The 15933-nt window shown below is 36.8% G+C and overlaps 1 non-coding gene across 1 annotated transcript; it reads left to right on the top strand.

Moving 5' to 3' along the window:
- Positions 1–6002: 6002 nt before the first annotated feature.
- LOC112469847 lies at positions 6003–6121 on the top strand. Its single transcript, XR_003042738.1, has one exon. It is a non-coding gene; the product is annotated as a 5S ribosomal RNA (ribosomal RNA).
- Positions 6122–15933: the final 9812 nt, after the last annotated feature.

The following is a 15933-nucleotide window of genomic DNA, read 5'->3' as shown; positions in this document are numbered from 1 at the left end:
TAATTTAAGCTTTTAAGTTTGGACAATTGCCTAGAAAGACTCATTTTTTTTAAAATTATCAGAAGAAAAGCTATAAACAGCAGGATAGTCTTCCTTCTTTCAAAAAATTGAAAGAAAAGAATGCAGGGTAAAGTGGCATCACAGTCCACTGTGCCTGAAGGAATTTAAATTTATCGGTGCATAGACAACTATCTTCTACTCAGCAAGAGGAACAGGTGACATTAAACTTGGAAGGATAATATTTGTTTCTCTGTAGAGATAAAATCACTATTACAGGACTCATTTTACCCAATTTCCCTAGGTACAAACACATCCCTTGCTTTGACCATAGAAATTTCACTTCTTTGGCTCTGATCCCAGGTTTTCTTTTTCCTCCTTTTTTCCCTACTTCTCTTTCTTCTTTTACTCTTTAAAGTCCAATACCTATTCTGAAAATACTTTCTCATTTCCAAACTTACCAGACCCAACACTACTAACAATTATGATACTTCGATGCATATTTCTCAGGGATATCCACAGGTATATTGGAAGTAGGTGTTGATCACAATCACTACATCCTTGAGAGAATTTATAAGAAACATTCATTTATGCATGCTTTAAACCAGCCTTTATTGGATACCCATAGGAACTGACACAGCTTGAGGCTCTATGCTTCAGGATATGTACTTCCTGGCACAAAGTAGGCATTTAATATTGACTGAATAAGTATCAGTGCCTGCCCCCAAGGAGCTCTACATCTAATGCAGGAGGCAGACTCATACACAGAAAATTATAAGACAATCTGATGAGAATTCTAGAATAGGTAGTAAAACTTACAATGGGAGCACAAGGAAGCAAGTAACCAAGCATGAGTAAGTTGAGAAAAACCCCACAGAAATGGTGCATAATTTAGATTTTGAAGGATGAGCAGGTGCTCATGAAGTGAAAAAGAAGATGAGAAGAAGTATGTCTGGGGCGGAGGGGTGGTAAGAGGAGTCTGAACACAGGCTTTCTAAGCAAGGGGAACAGCATGTGAAAAGGCATGGAGACCAAATCACTGCGATAGGTTCTGGATATAGCCTTTTCTGTAGCCAGGATGCAGAAAGTGTCCAGATAAAGGACTGAGGGAGAACTGAGAAAAAGACAGGTTCCAGATATTAACAGACCTATGTATGACCTTCATTGCTCTTTGGCCTTTGCCATGAGGGAATCAGATGATGCTCTAGTGAAAAAGAGATAAAAATTCCATTAAAAAAGGATAACTCTACTAGTTAGGTGGGGACAGACTAGGTTAGAGTCAGTGGACAGGACAGAGGCAGTTAGGAGCAGTCCAGGTAGAGTTGAAGGCCTAAACAAGGCTTAGAGCTGAAGAATTCAGTGGAGGAGCCAGCTTTGGAAAACATTGGTAGCAAGTCATTTGGGATCATGCGTGCAGGAAACATCCTAGGGTATAGTGAGTGAAGCATCAGGATTTCTGGATTCCTGGATGACTCCTTGGAGCAGAGTCCCCATTCCAGCCCTGGACCACTACCTCTGGACCAGTGATTCTGAAAGTTTAGCATCAGAATCACCCAGAGGGCTTGGTGAACCTCTCATTCAGTAAGTGTGGGAAAGTCTCAAAATTTTCCATTTCTAACAAGTGTCCAGGTATTGCTGACTCTGCTCCCAGAAACAGGCTTTGAGAATCACTGCTTATGACTGTTTAAGTAATTTTGTATAGGAGAAAGAAATAAAAGTTATTTTATTTAAGCCAGTGTTATTTTGGCCTTCTTACACACAGCTGAACCTACCAAAATGATCGGGAAGAGAAAAAACCTGGAAGACATGGCTTACATGCCTTGTTCTGATGGGAATGGGAAGACACCATCTCCCTCATGACTTGCTACCAATCTTTTCAAAGCTGGCTCCTCTGAGTTCTTCACCCACAAGCCTGGCTCAGCTCTTCATCGGCTCTACCTGGCTGCTCCTAACTGCCTCTGTCCTGTTCACTAATTCCAAACTAGTCCATCTCCGCCTGACACCATTTCCTTCATTAAGACCCAGCCTTCCTTCCTTTCCTAGGGCTTTCTTCTGGCCCTGTAGCTTCCACCTGCAGTGTTAGGCCCACTTCCAATCCACTTAGCTAATGTGTCTTAACTGTAAGTCAAAGAGTCCTTCAAAGTTACCATGGCGGAGTGGGAGAATGGCAGACCTATTAACGATAGCTAGTAGGTCAGGATGTGGAGCTAATTTAGGGAAAGTCATAAAATACTTTCTGAGAGTGAGGTACGCAAAACATTAGTTTTACAGAATGTTAAGAGGTACTATGTGCAAAAAATGTTCTCTGAAATAAATTTTTAAAATGATAAATAAAGTTAACATTTTGGCATATTTCAAGAGACCTCTGAATCTATCATATTATTCACTAGGAATCTCTGAAAGGAGAGTATACTGTCAAGCATCTACCACACTCTTTTTTGTTCTAAAACCAAGGAATTCCTTATTTAGAAGCATCTCAAGGGATGAGTGTTGTGTGAGATACACACAAAGTTCTTTGTAGAGCTTTACAACAGTGGCTCCCAAAGAGCAGTGCATAGTCCATTGCAAAGTTATTATGAATCTACAGCAGTATGAGAAACATAATAACAACACAGTGATTTACTAAGGTTTGTTTTTTTCAATTTAAGGGTTATCTTCATTTTGAAATTACGTGCTTCCAATACTCTTAGTGCTAAAATGTTCCTCTTTAGTGAAATGATGGTGATGGGAGAGACGATCATTTCTCAAACATTTTTATAAGTTTTAAATTAAAAGTTGTCATCTTTACCCGTTTATCTTTATACCAGTTATACCTTAAGTGTATCATTCTTTTAGATACTTAAATATCATCTAGTCCAAACCTAATATTAATAGATTAAGGAAGTGAGGTCATGAGGCTGAGACAAAGAAAATGATAATAATACATTTATCATTCATGTAAATTCTGCGTGTATTAGAAACAGCCATCTCACACTCACAGACTTCATGGCACGTATTTAGGCACTTTGATGCCTTTCATAACATTAATTATAATAAGAAATTGAAAGGTTTCTACGGTCACAAGAAAAGCATGAAGTGTTTCATGTTGCTGGAAAATTAGAACCAGCAGAATGCCATGTGTCCATTTCAGTATTTTAGTTCTAGGCAAATCCAAGACAGTACACGATTGATTATGATTAATTGTATATACTTATGTAGTTCTTTTTGTAAATATTTCCATCTGAACTGGAAAGAGGTGAAAATTAAGCGGACAACTGGGAATTATTCAAAATCACAATTAAAATTTTCCGTTAATGTTTCAGATCATCTGCATCTATAAAATAATCCTAAAGTTAGTTAATTTCTCTGCATGAAACTTTCTTCACCTAAAAAAAAAAAATTGCACTTTTTTCTGAAATCCTTCCAGCTATAAATTTCAAGGATTCTATGACTTATGTGGAATTAAACAGTAAATAAGGACCACATTAATTAGAGTCTATACTACCTAAACTTCTTTTTTCAGTGATTTATAAATTACCAAAGTGAAATAATGCTTAAGGCCAGTCATATATCTATTTGGAAATCATAAAAGAGAGGGAAAGACATTTGCAAATAATGAACAAGTTGTATTTATATACTGGGGTGTTTTGTTTTTTTTTCAAACTTAACTATTTATTGAGTACATAGTCTGAGATATGATATCAATTTAATACACCTGTCTACCCAAGGCTTGGCATTTCACACTTGGCAAATCTCAAGATCACTTTTCATTTAATGACCACCTAATCATAGTCAACTAGAAGCTTATTGAAAATGAAGATTTCTAGGTGCTAACTCATAGAGATTCACACTTAGTAGAGCTGGACTGGAGCTCAAGAATCTGCAGTTTTAATAAGCTCTGTGGACCCTGATGAAAAAATGATGCCTATTAAGAAACACTCCTAATGGCTAACTAGGATCAAATTTAAAAGCAGAGCTTAGCAGACATTTTTGAACAGGGACCTCTCATGCAAACTATTCTTGAGGGAGAAACCTTCACTAAGCTGCCTTCCTCCTTCATTGAACTGCCTTTTTACACTGTGTTCTTGCCATCAGAGCAAGCCCTTATTAAGGAGTTCCTGGAATTTTATTTAAACCAATAGAACTGAGACTGTCCCCATCCAATCAGAGCTGCATAGCTTCATTAGCATTTTAACTGACCAATTAGAGCAACTTCATTCTGACCAATCAGAATGGTGCTTCTTGGACCAATCAAACTGCGAAGGTCTGGAATCCTCATTTCCATGAATTCAGACCAATCAGTCACCAGGGTGGGGACTTCTGTCTATATAAGTCAGCTCCCCTGTGATAGGAGAGCCCATTTTCCCTTTGCATTGAAGACTAGTGGCTATTTCTCAGGCCAAAGCTGAACCACCAAAGATGTCTGGCCATAGAGGAGCAAACTGGTGCAGGAGTAGAGTATGGCAGAGCAGACCAGCAGGTGGTGTAGGCCAGAGTAGAGTTGTTTAACCAGAGAAGAGTCTCAACAGGGCCACCTCACAGCCATGCTGCTTCAAAATTGATCTGTAACGCTATTGAGCTGTTGCACAGCTATGCTGTATAACGGTTGAGCTATTCGCACTGAAAACAAGTTTCCCCACCTTGGGGATCTCTGTTGGCATTGAATTTGTGCCAATACCCATAGTTTGACGGCTCCCAAAAGGATTCTTCCTTAAATTTAAAAACCTCTTCCCCTAAGATATGAATCATTGTGTTGGGGCATGGTACTTCCAAATGCCCAAACAAATAGAAGAAGGGGATTAGAGGAGATATTAGAGTAAGAGAGGGTTTAACTATGGTTCAGGCAGTTCCTCACTTCATTCTAGCCAGAGGAAAGGAATTAGATTCTCTTTTATCCCTTGTCTTCTCTGAACAATCAACGAAATTTCCAGAGAATTCTCTTCCTCAAAGTAGTTTCAAAGACAATGTGGGGTCGGGATGAGGGAAGCAATAGAGGTAGATTTACTAGAGAAATCGCTTCAATTTGTTTTCTCAAAAAGTATGTGGAGTTTCAGGAAACTAAGGTAATAGTATAAACTATCCAGGTGAATTTAGATGTCATAATGTAAGTGCATTTCCAACTAACATAAAGAGCCAGTACATACATAATTCAATAAAATTTAAAATACATCCTTTAGATTTTAGATAAATACAAGAATTTTAATACGCTTTCAGACCTTGCTTTTTCTATTTTCTTCTTTTTTTGAAGTTCATTGTATTCTTGAATGTTGATTTTCTTTTTCTTTTTTAAATTTAGTCCACTATTGTATACAAAGCAGTCTTTCTACCTTAAGGCTAAGAGTGTTCTAGATGAACTAATCAATCAATTTTTGCCCATTAAGAGAGAGCACTAAAATAAAAAGAATTCTAACCTTTTGATGGATTTGGTTGCTATTTGCTAAATACTATTTTTCCCTCCATGGCAAAACACCAAGAGGCGAAGCAGTCTTACACCTTGATGGAGGAAAAGCTGCCAGCTCCCAGGAAATTATGTAACATTGGGGAAAATTTTTTCAAGTCCCTGAGTATTAGTTGACCAAAGCATCACTTGGTGGTAGTGGCGGTATTTTTAATTAAGTCTTTGTAGCCCAAGTTGGAGGATGCACATATTTAAATTGGAAAATAAATGCTTCTGCAAAGCAAACTGGGAGTAAGACACAGTGCTGCACTTAACTGAACACCTCACGGCCATAGCTTTTACATAGTGCTGTTCAAAGTACTTTCCTTCAATTTTCAGACTCTCAGGCTCACGGAATTGATGGAGTAACTGATTTATTTTGTAGGATGTGTAGTTTCCAACTTGTTGTTTCCAGGTTTTGGGTGTTATATGATCAAACCTGTTAGTAATGTGTGCTCTTCCAGTCCAACTGTTAAATTAGAGCAGTTCATGAAGATAAATGAAATACAATCTTGTATTTCATGAGACAGGGTGTTTCAGCGCAAGGAAAACCTTTTTTCATCTGTGGAGATTTAAAAAAAAAAAAGACATCTACGGCCATGCCATCCTGAACAAGCCCGATCCCATCCGATCTCGGAAGCTAAGCAGGGTCGGGCCTGGTTAGTACTTGGATGGGAGACCACCTAGGAAGACCAGGCGCTGTAGGTGTAAAAAATAAAAAATAAGGGATTGTAAACTGTGACAAGATCTTTACAATCTGTGAGATCAACCAAGGGTTGCCTTGCCTAAAATAAACAAATAAATAAATATTAAAAATTAAAAATTAAAAAAAAATTTAAAAAGACAACTGAGATCTTCAACTTGTTGAAAATTAAAAAAAACAAAAGCAAAAAACTGTTTCACAACTACAATGTCTAGCCTGCCACAGTTGTTTACTCAGATGTATTGGTGGATGCTTTTCCTCATCTGAACATATTCCTAAGTTAATAGTGTAATTAATAGGTGTATTTGATTCAGTTTAGAATTCAACTTGGCCTAAACCATTCTATTACTTCAAGAAGAGATACATTAAATTAGAAAATGATGATTATGGTGGTAAAGGTCAGAAGTAATAGAAAATTAATCCATTTCTATTTTCTTTTTTTAGATTTTTGACCACAAAAAACCTTCTCCAAGGTAAGCTACATTATACTATTCTCTAATTTGTTGGAATAATACAGCATAATTTTACTGGCTTTGGTAAATGCTGTAGGATGTCTCAATGTAATGAGTGTGCCATTCGAATGGTGCCTAGAATTAGTTTTTTTTTGGGGGGGGCAGTGTTAGTGATGAGGGCACCCTAAGAATATGGCTTGGTGGCTTGACTAAGTACTAGACTGGACCAAAGAGAGAGGAAGAGATTGAGACTTTCTTTTTCTTGCTTGATTAGCCCTTTTATGAGATAGCAGACTTTTCATCTCTGATGTTCAGAGACAGGAGGTTTCTTTGCGAGCAGCGATGAGCTTGCACTTCTACCAAAGTCTACATTAAAAAGCAGAGCCTCCTCAGCATGGCCCCAGCCCTTGAGCTCTGGCAAGGCCTTCCTGTCCAGGTGTAGTGGACAGCATTAGCCAAGTTGTTTAACTTCCCAGGAGTATCTGTCAGAACTAGCAATTGAGGATGCATTAATCTCATTAAAGTACACAATAGGAACCCTTTTTTATGTCATTAGAAAATCAGGATGCATTTGATGTGCACCATCTGGTTTGTGAATACAGGAATACATTTTTCAAAAGGGCACATTTCCAAGTTCTATGTTTCATATGCTTGAGAAGGAAAAACCCATAAGCAGCTCTATTTTTAATGAGAGGAATGCTAAAGCTAATAAGATTGGGGTGGATTTCAGTATGTGCCATTTCTCCCAAATTACATGTGTTTGCAGTACATTTAGCAGACTTGTCCTCTTTAGAGGCTGAGCTTCCAATGGAAAAAATGTAAAGTTCTCTATGTGTTAATTGGAAAATAGAAAGAGTCATCATTGTAGTAAAGCAGCTGGCTCCTTAGGTATTAATTATGGCTTCATCTATCATAAAGATTAGTATTTTTAAATTATCTCCTGTTATTTATTATGTTACTTTTAGAAATTGTAAATTTTCAAACCATAGGAAAAAATCAAGTAAAACTTTATCATGTATTGTATGCTTTGTAAAAATGTGTTTTAGACACAATCACTGTTTATAAACAATAAGCAGTAACTAAATAGTGAGAAAATACAGATTTACTATTGGTAGTCCATGTTAAGTCCTTAAGGTATGTTTAATTTAAATAACAATATAGCTCTGGAATGTAACCGTCTCACTATACAGTATAGCTCTGTACAACAGGGGTCCCCAATGCCCAGGCCACTGACAGGTACAGGTTCTGGCCTGTTAGGAAGCTGGCCACACAGCAAGAGGTAAGAGGCAGGCCATAGAGATAGAGCAAAGTTTCATCTGTAATTGTAGCCACTCCCCAGCACTAGCATCACCGCCTCGGCTACACCTCAGATCATCAGGCATTAGATTCTCTTAGGCGCACCGGTCCCTGGTACCAAAAAGGTTAGGGACCGCTGCTATATAGGAATGTCTTTGGAGTGGCTGCTTTAGAGGAATAATTCTTGCAGCTTCCTACATAATTTTTAAAATCTTACACAGTAACAGACATGATTTGTGAGGCAATACGATGCTGTCCATAACCTTTCAGTAATTAGAGGCATCTTCTATATGTATTCCGCAAGTCCGGCTCAGGCTGATGAAGGAAACATAATTACATTACAGGCAATCTCATCTAAGGCAATTACAATTGTTGCCATCAATCTAATTAAAGAGGATAACCAGCTCTACTGAGTTAGAGCCACAAAGCTTTCCAACTAAGTCCAGGCTTTGGGATAACAATGTGATTGAGTATTTTGAGAATTTTCATTTTCCAAAATATTGTTGCTTATAAAAACAGATGACAATGTTGGTGGGTAGAAGGGATAGATTGAATATTGGTAGAGGGTTTTTTGTTTTTGTTTTCATTTTTCTTTTAGTGATAAATTTCTTATTTCTAAGCACAGAAGTCAGTGTACAGTCTCAACACCAAAGCTTCAGGCTACACAGGATCTGTATGGAAAGGATAACATAGCATCACAGCATCATAATGATCCTCTGTACTCATCTGGCATCTCGTCCTGAATCAGCCCGCCATCACATTATTGCTTCAGTGCACTTTTATCTTGTCCTTAAAGATATAATACACCATTTCCTGTCTTTGGACTCTGTGGAGGAAGTTGACTTGAGCTACACCTCCCCTGAAGCTCTCGTACTGGTTTATGTGGGGTCAGTGTGGGTGGCAATATGGAATATCTCTAAGAATTAAAAAGGTTCACCTCTGCCTTTATGGTCCAGATCAGAATAGAAGCCTTGGACCCAGAGAACAAGAAATGAGAATGATGTCACTGTGACTAAGATTTAGAAAAGGCCCAAGAGACATTATAGATGCCTTCATTGGGTGACGTACTATGTGAACATACTGTTGTTTCCTTTATGGTTATTCATGTATGAAAATATATAGTAGATAAACTTCTTAGTCAGGAGGTGGGAGGGGAACTTTTGCTATCTAATAGCAATGGCTCCCTTAGTCACTGCTCAGCATTCCTTCTGTATTCCACACCCTAGGTTCTCTATTCTATTTCCGGACCTTCCGCCCATTTGGATCATTTCCTTCCTACATATTTTCACACTCTCCCACAGCCACTCACACTCCTTGCTGCATGTTGTCTTTGTTCATGTAGATACTTCCAGCCCTGCTTTAGAATTTACCTCTTTAGGGCAATTCACCACAGAAGTGGGGGAAGGGCAGAGAAAGGACAAGGTAGGAGAGCTGGGCTCAGTTATATATTCCGCTGTTAACCAGTTCTGTGATACTGAACAAGTCCATAAAGCTAGCTGAGTCCCAGTTTGCTGGTCTGTAAAAGGAAGTTGTTAACATCTGTCCTGCCGGTCTTATTTTAACAAGTATTTGAAATGAAATTATACATGTGGAAAAGGCCCTTTATAAAAGATAAAGTTTGTACAAATGTGAGGGATTGTATATACAGATATTCATCATTATTAAGCTCATTCCACTCTGATCATCTCCTTCTGTCAAGTCCCCCAACCCTTGCAGTTTAAATGGTCCTTATTAAGAGCTAAAAAGCTCTACTTTTATTCCTTGGGTTAATGTTTCTGCACCTTCTATTTCCTTTTGAGTGTTTAAGAAACCTGAAGGCTGGGATCATGTTGCTTACTTTTTTCTTGTTTTATCTTAACATTTAATTTGTTCCCCAACTCCCTGTGATAAGATGATTTGTTGAAGAATTATGTACAGTTTGTTCTTTCTTTAGTTTTTCTCCAACCATTGTACGCATATGGCCCAGCTAGGGCCTGAGGAAAACATGCTGCAGTATTGAACAATAAACATATAAAGGGCCAGGATCGAAACTGTAGGCCAGTGGGGTCCAGGTCCTCAAAAGTTTTGCTAGTTTACATTTTAACAAAGGTTCTGTACTTTTTGCAGTCAAGATAATATTATTATAGATTGGCTCATTTGTATGCCAGATGAAAGTGGACTTGAATTCTCTGCCATTTTCTTAAATGGACATCTTGCTAATTTATTTACTTAGATGATTTAAAAGATGTAAAAGTCTTTAATCTGTAGATTTATTGGTTCACAAACTTCTCTCCCTTACGTTTTATTGCTAGAAATGATCTTTCCTAGCTTAATCTCAATAACTTGTTAATGATCAAGAACTGAAATAGTTAACATATACTAAGTTTGGTTTTATTTGTAAAGGAATTTTCATCTAGAATTCGACAATAGAATATAAACTCTTTCCTTACTTTGGACAAAGAGAAATATTCGATTTACTAGCTTTCCAATAAAAATGGCAAAATTACCAAATTATCAGGAAAGGAGGAGGCTACTTTTTGGGTTTTCTCCTTTGTTCTCTTCATAATTTATTTTCTCATAATTAAGTAATGGTGTGTCAAGAATTTGTAAGCATCAAATAACTTCCTGTGTTTAGGTATGAACATATATATTATTATTTACAAATGCATATTGTTTACAATCATAGATGTATAACTCTTATATAAGATTTTCTCTAGATTCACATTTAACAAAATATCTCAATCTCCTATCAAAAATCAATATTTCAGTTGTTTCTGACACAGCTAAATGAAAATCTGTATATTGACTCTTTTTCTCCTTGAATTCTATTATAATCCCTAATAATTTCCTAAAGGAAAAACTATACATTGTTTGAAAATAATCATAAATGCATTTACTCGTAGGGTTATTATGGTGCACTGCTATTAGCCTGTATTCATATATATATGTGTGTGTGTGTGTGTGTATATACACATATATACATATATATATATTATTCCGGTTATTCTGTATTCATATATTTTATCCTAGTTAAAGACTTGATGTATTCTTCCAATAGTCATTAAACTCACATAAACACTAAATGTAATAATTTAAAATTGTATTGTTAATTTTCACTGCCATCATTCTTCAGATGTTTGAGTGACAACACTAGTTCTGCTGATTGGGATTGTGTAGCAAAGAGAAGAATGAAGTAGCCATAAGATTAGTGACTTTGCCTTGTGCACCTGTATTATGTGCACAGTCCATTGCCTAAAGTTTAATAAATAAAATTTTAAATAAAATAAAAAAGATCTAGAGGGAGGGTGAGAATATGCACACTACTCCAGCAGGAAAAGCCATGTTATAATCTGTATTTTGTGCAGTATTCACTAATTATAACATCATCTTTCTGTGCATACAGAGCTTAATATACAAATGTTTTCAGTTTAAAAACAGAAAACAGGAGCCCTTTTTGGAGGCCATTTTATCAATCTCTTCCTGTTTAGGTATGCGATAGCTCAGCTGTTTCTCAATTGAGGAACAATTCCCTTAAACATTTGAATGCATATATGCAAGTCTTAATTGACCCCGAAGGAGGTCTTTGAAGTTCAGTGCTTCTAAAACTGACTTAAAATTTAAGTCTTTCTGCTCTAACATGGCTTAGATAAATCATAGGACTTAACTATATCTGAACACCTGTAACCCAGTTAACCTGGCTCCATCACCTACCTGCTCTTTCAGGACTCTGTCAATTTCCCCTCCCCTACTCTTGGGAGTTTCCAGGTGATGTGTCACATGTGCTGAGGAGCAACTTTCACAGCACAAGTATTTACTTGAGGCTCCACCAGGGATGATACCCACTCCCACTGCCTCCTGCGGCCCCTACAGCTTTGATGGCCGCACTGCCCTTGGCAGTATTCACCAAGCGCTGTCCATATGATCCATTCTGCCTAATGGCCTTGTCTTTTTTGATACCCTCTCTGGCCTGGTCATTATCTCTTGGTGGTTGCTTTGAAAATATACAGACTGTCCAGTAGCCTCCAATCGAGTAAGGAGGATGAATTTCTTCTAAGATTAAAGAGGGGTCCAAAAGAAGTATTGCTTGAATCCCAGTAAGTTAGATAGTTTAGATTCTGTCAAATTTTGCTGCTAGCTCTCTCTTCCCCAAGCACCTGATAACATTTCCAGGATACTGGGTCAGAGACTGATTTTAGTCATAGACTCCATGTCCTCCCCAATGCTTAAGAATTTTACATAAGCAAGAGCCTCTCAACTGAGTCTCTCCCCCATTGGGATGGGTTCTTCCCAGGAAAATATTTAGTACAATTGCCCACCCGCCAGCATGCCCCTGCTAGACTTCTACTGAACTACCGTATCAATTCAACATGCATTCTAACAGTGGATTCACCTTTAAACACATCCCCCACCCCCAAGACAAAGGTGGGTTTCATATGAATAAACTTTTCTTATGTCTCTACTACCCATGTGATAAAAACTTGCAGACATGTCTGAACCTTAGCAGTGAAGAGTAACAGGCCAAGGCTCACAATGTACCTTTATAGTTTCTCACTCTTTTGAAAAAATACTTTCCATAATCTGCTTCCTTACTAGATGTATTTTCTAACTTATTCATAGTATAATAATTTCTTGGTACCATTTTTCTTTCAAACTCTTAACAGCAATACTCTGTGCTGAAATATTGAAAGAAAAATTTCTTAACACTTCCTTATTGTTCTACTGCTGAAGAATATAGTTAATAAACTATAAAAATACCCAGTCTGGTTATTTCCAATGTAGAGTGCAGAGCAAAAGAGAACAGGACAGAGAAAGGAAACATATTCATAGAGCTCACTTCAAAGTAGATTAAGTTATTTAAGGAATGACTTTATGTTGTAGGGTAGTTAAAAAGATTTTAAAACAGCTAGACATGTTCAGAACATATGTCTTTATATGGCAAATGGCACACAGATGACTGAAGTTCCCTCGTCACTCCTAATGTGTGCAATGCTTGGGTGAAAGCATATGAAACCACATCATAATGGAAGCAATAGCAATGCCACGTGTGTCAAGGTAGCACATAATTGATTAGCTTACCCACCCCAACCATCCTACACACACACACACACACACACACACACACACACACACACACACACACATACATACAGGAGTCTAGGACTTTGCTTCAGAATTTAAAAGACATCACATTGCACTTCTCTACATTTCAGCTGTAAGATGTCTTTCCTTTTTTATATCCTAAATACCTAACAATAAAGAAATTATTTGACAATGACAATCATATATATTATATGAGAAAAATCATGTGTTCAAACATCTTTCAATAAATTTGTAATGATGTGGGAAGATACGCAAGCTTAAACATTAAGTGGGAAAACAGATTACAAAACTTTATATACAATATGATAAATGTATATGAGTGTGTGTGTTTATATGTTTGAAATACACAACATCCTTATCACTAGGCTGATATAATTACAAGGAACTTTTAAATATATTTTTCTTTAGGGTCTATAATGAGCATATAAGATAAAGAAAAATGATACATTATATAGGAAAGTAAATCTTAGAACCATGTTTAAAGATCATTTGGACATGTAGGATTATTGCAAATGTCGGTTTTTGAGCGCTAGAAAAAGCATTAACTAGTTTCTGCAGAAGGAAAGCTCATTCCATAAGAGCCAATAAGTTGAGAAATCAATAATCAAAAAGTTTTTAGAAGAGGCTATAGTTTTGATTAAAGTGAGGTAGAGTAGGGCAGAAGGGGAATACATGTAAGGGCTACTTAATATTGGCATTAAGAATAGGGGGCAGGAAAAAAAAGATGTAGGAAAAAAATAGAGTGTATGGGAACTGAGGAAATAAGTGTGAACATGTAGGAGGTATGGGAGTCTCTGCCCTTGGCATGGTCCTAGGTTTAGGCAATCATGTCTATGGATGTGGAATTAGCTAGCTGAGAGCTGAAGCTGATTGCTAGGCATTAGAATGCAATGTTTGAATTTATAATAGACTCCTTTAAAGAATTGAAAGTGAATTGAATTACGGTGACCAAACCTCAAGGCTCATGGTGACTAAGACAGAATTTTCTACTGAGAAAATAAACATTTTTTAGAATATAAAATACATATACAGTGCAATCATCAGTCTCTTGCTTACCTAAACAGAAGAAATTCAATGTATTTTTTCCTTTGGGGCAAAGTTAACAATAAAATTTTGCATTGAAGAGTAATGCCCTTAATAATTGGTGTAGTACGAAAAGCTCTTGTTGAAAATGATTCCGGAAGGGCTAAGCTTGTGGACACCTTATGTTTCTTTTCATGGATGCTGTTTCTTTTCTCTAATTTCCAGGCTCTCTACTATCATTTCTCACTGTCTCCAGCAGCCCCTAAGCCCTTCACATTCGCCCCTTGTATTGTGCTTGGATTTGAAAACTGTTGGTTAGCATGTGTCAGAGAGCAGGGTCCCAAGGAGCTTTCGTGTGGGTCAAGGGCACTCAGACTTTTATAAAGACTGTTTTGACGATGCGAAGTTCTTTCTTTCCTTCTTTTTTTATTTTTATTTATTTATTTATTTTTACTTTTTCAACTATTTCTCTGGACAATTGAGATTAACAAATAAGTACCTACTTGTAAGTGAAGTGATATCAAACAATTGTTCTCTTGGCAACTTGCTCATAACCTGAAACTTGTTCAGTTTTTTTTTTTTTTTCCTAGATCTTGAAGTTATAAAATGTAAAACATTTTATACAATGTAAAACATTTTAGAAATGATGTAAACATGTTCATGAGAAACACAGGTAATGTTATTTAATACCAGTGAGTATACAATGTAAAACATTTTAGAGATGATGTAAACATGTTTATGAGAAACATAGGTAATGTTGTTTCATGGCAGTGGGTTTTAAGCTATGTGGAGCCAAGACTCCAGATTATTTATTTTTCCACTATTTTTTCTAAAATCCAAGGAACTTTAAAAACATACATCTACATAACATAGCTAAATAACTGGCTACAAGCACAGCACTGAAAAATACCTACCCCTTGCTCCCCTCCCCAGACACACATTTGTAAAATAATCAGATTTCATCTCAACTCATTCTGTTTTACCCCTTCAATTGTTTGGACTGGAGTAGTCTTTAAAAATAATTTATTCACTTATTAGGAAATAGTTTACATTTTTCCTTTATTTCTAGCCTAATACTATTGTAATTGATGTGCCATTCATTCATTATCACATATTTATTGAGCTCCTCTATATGTCAGGTACCCTTCCAGATGTTAGGGATATAGAAGTTAATGAGACAGATAAGGTCTCCTCTCAGTAGCGGTTCTATTAGAGTAAGATGGTAAAAAAAAAAAAAAAATACATTCACAATACAAAAATATTAGGTAGCACTCAGTTTGGGGTAAGATACAAAGAAGAGTAAAACTTGGCCTTTGCCATCACGGTGCTTATAGGATAAATTGTAAATAAAGAAGATGTTTGTAAATGCAATATATCTGGACCATTAAGAGTCTCCCCAAACTTCATTTAAAATGAATGTTATAACTTGGGGGAATATTTGACTTTAGTATAACTTAGTACATTTAGTATTATATGGCAGTTAAGCTTTTTTATATCCAATTTTAATCCCTAAAAATGTCAGCTAGTTCATGAGTGGATGCCTGAAAGGCCCCTTTACAGAAATCTAAACAAAATGAGACAAAACAAAAAACAAAGATTGAATCCAGAAGTTGGGCAGTGGGGACATACACAAAGAACTCCGCCTCCTAACACGGTTGCAAATATGTCCCCAAGCACTTCCCTGGCACCTTTCTGGTTGATCAAGACGTGGAGCATCTTTGTTTGCAAGCACCTCCTGCAGCAGTTATGAGTTTTCACTTCCCTCCAGTCATGTAGGCCATACATAACCATTTAGATGGTTCAAATGGGTCAGTGGTGGTACAGTTTATCAGTTTTTCATACCAAGTGCCAAACCTCTCCCTTAAGTTGACAATCCTGATTTAATTCTTTACAGTTCAAATCTATTGAGCCTCTGGAATTCCTCTGAGAGAGCAGAGCTCCCTATCTAAAGTTACTTGGATCCTGAA

This window comes from Pteropus alecto, unplaced genomic scaffold, assembly GCF_000325575.1.
Source record: "Pteropus alecto unplaced genomic scaffold, ASM32557v1 scaffold86, whole genome shotgun sequence".
Classification (NCBI taxonomy): domain Eukaryota; kingdom Metazoa; phylum Chordata; class Mammalia; order Chiroptera; family Pteropodidae; genus Pteropus; species Pteropus alecto.
The sequence above is the reverse complement of the archived record's forward strand: the minus strand, read 5'-3'. Positions and strand labels throughout refer to the sequence as shown.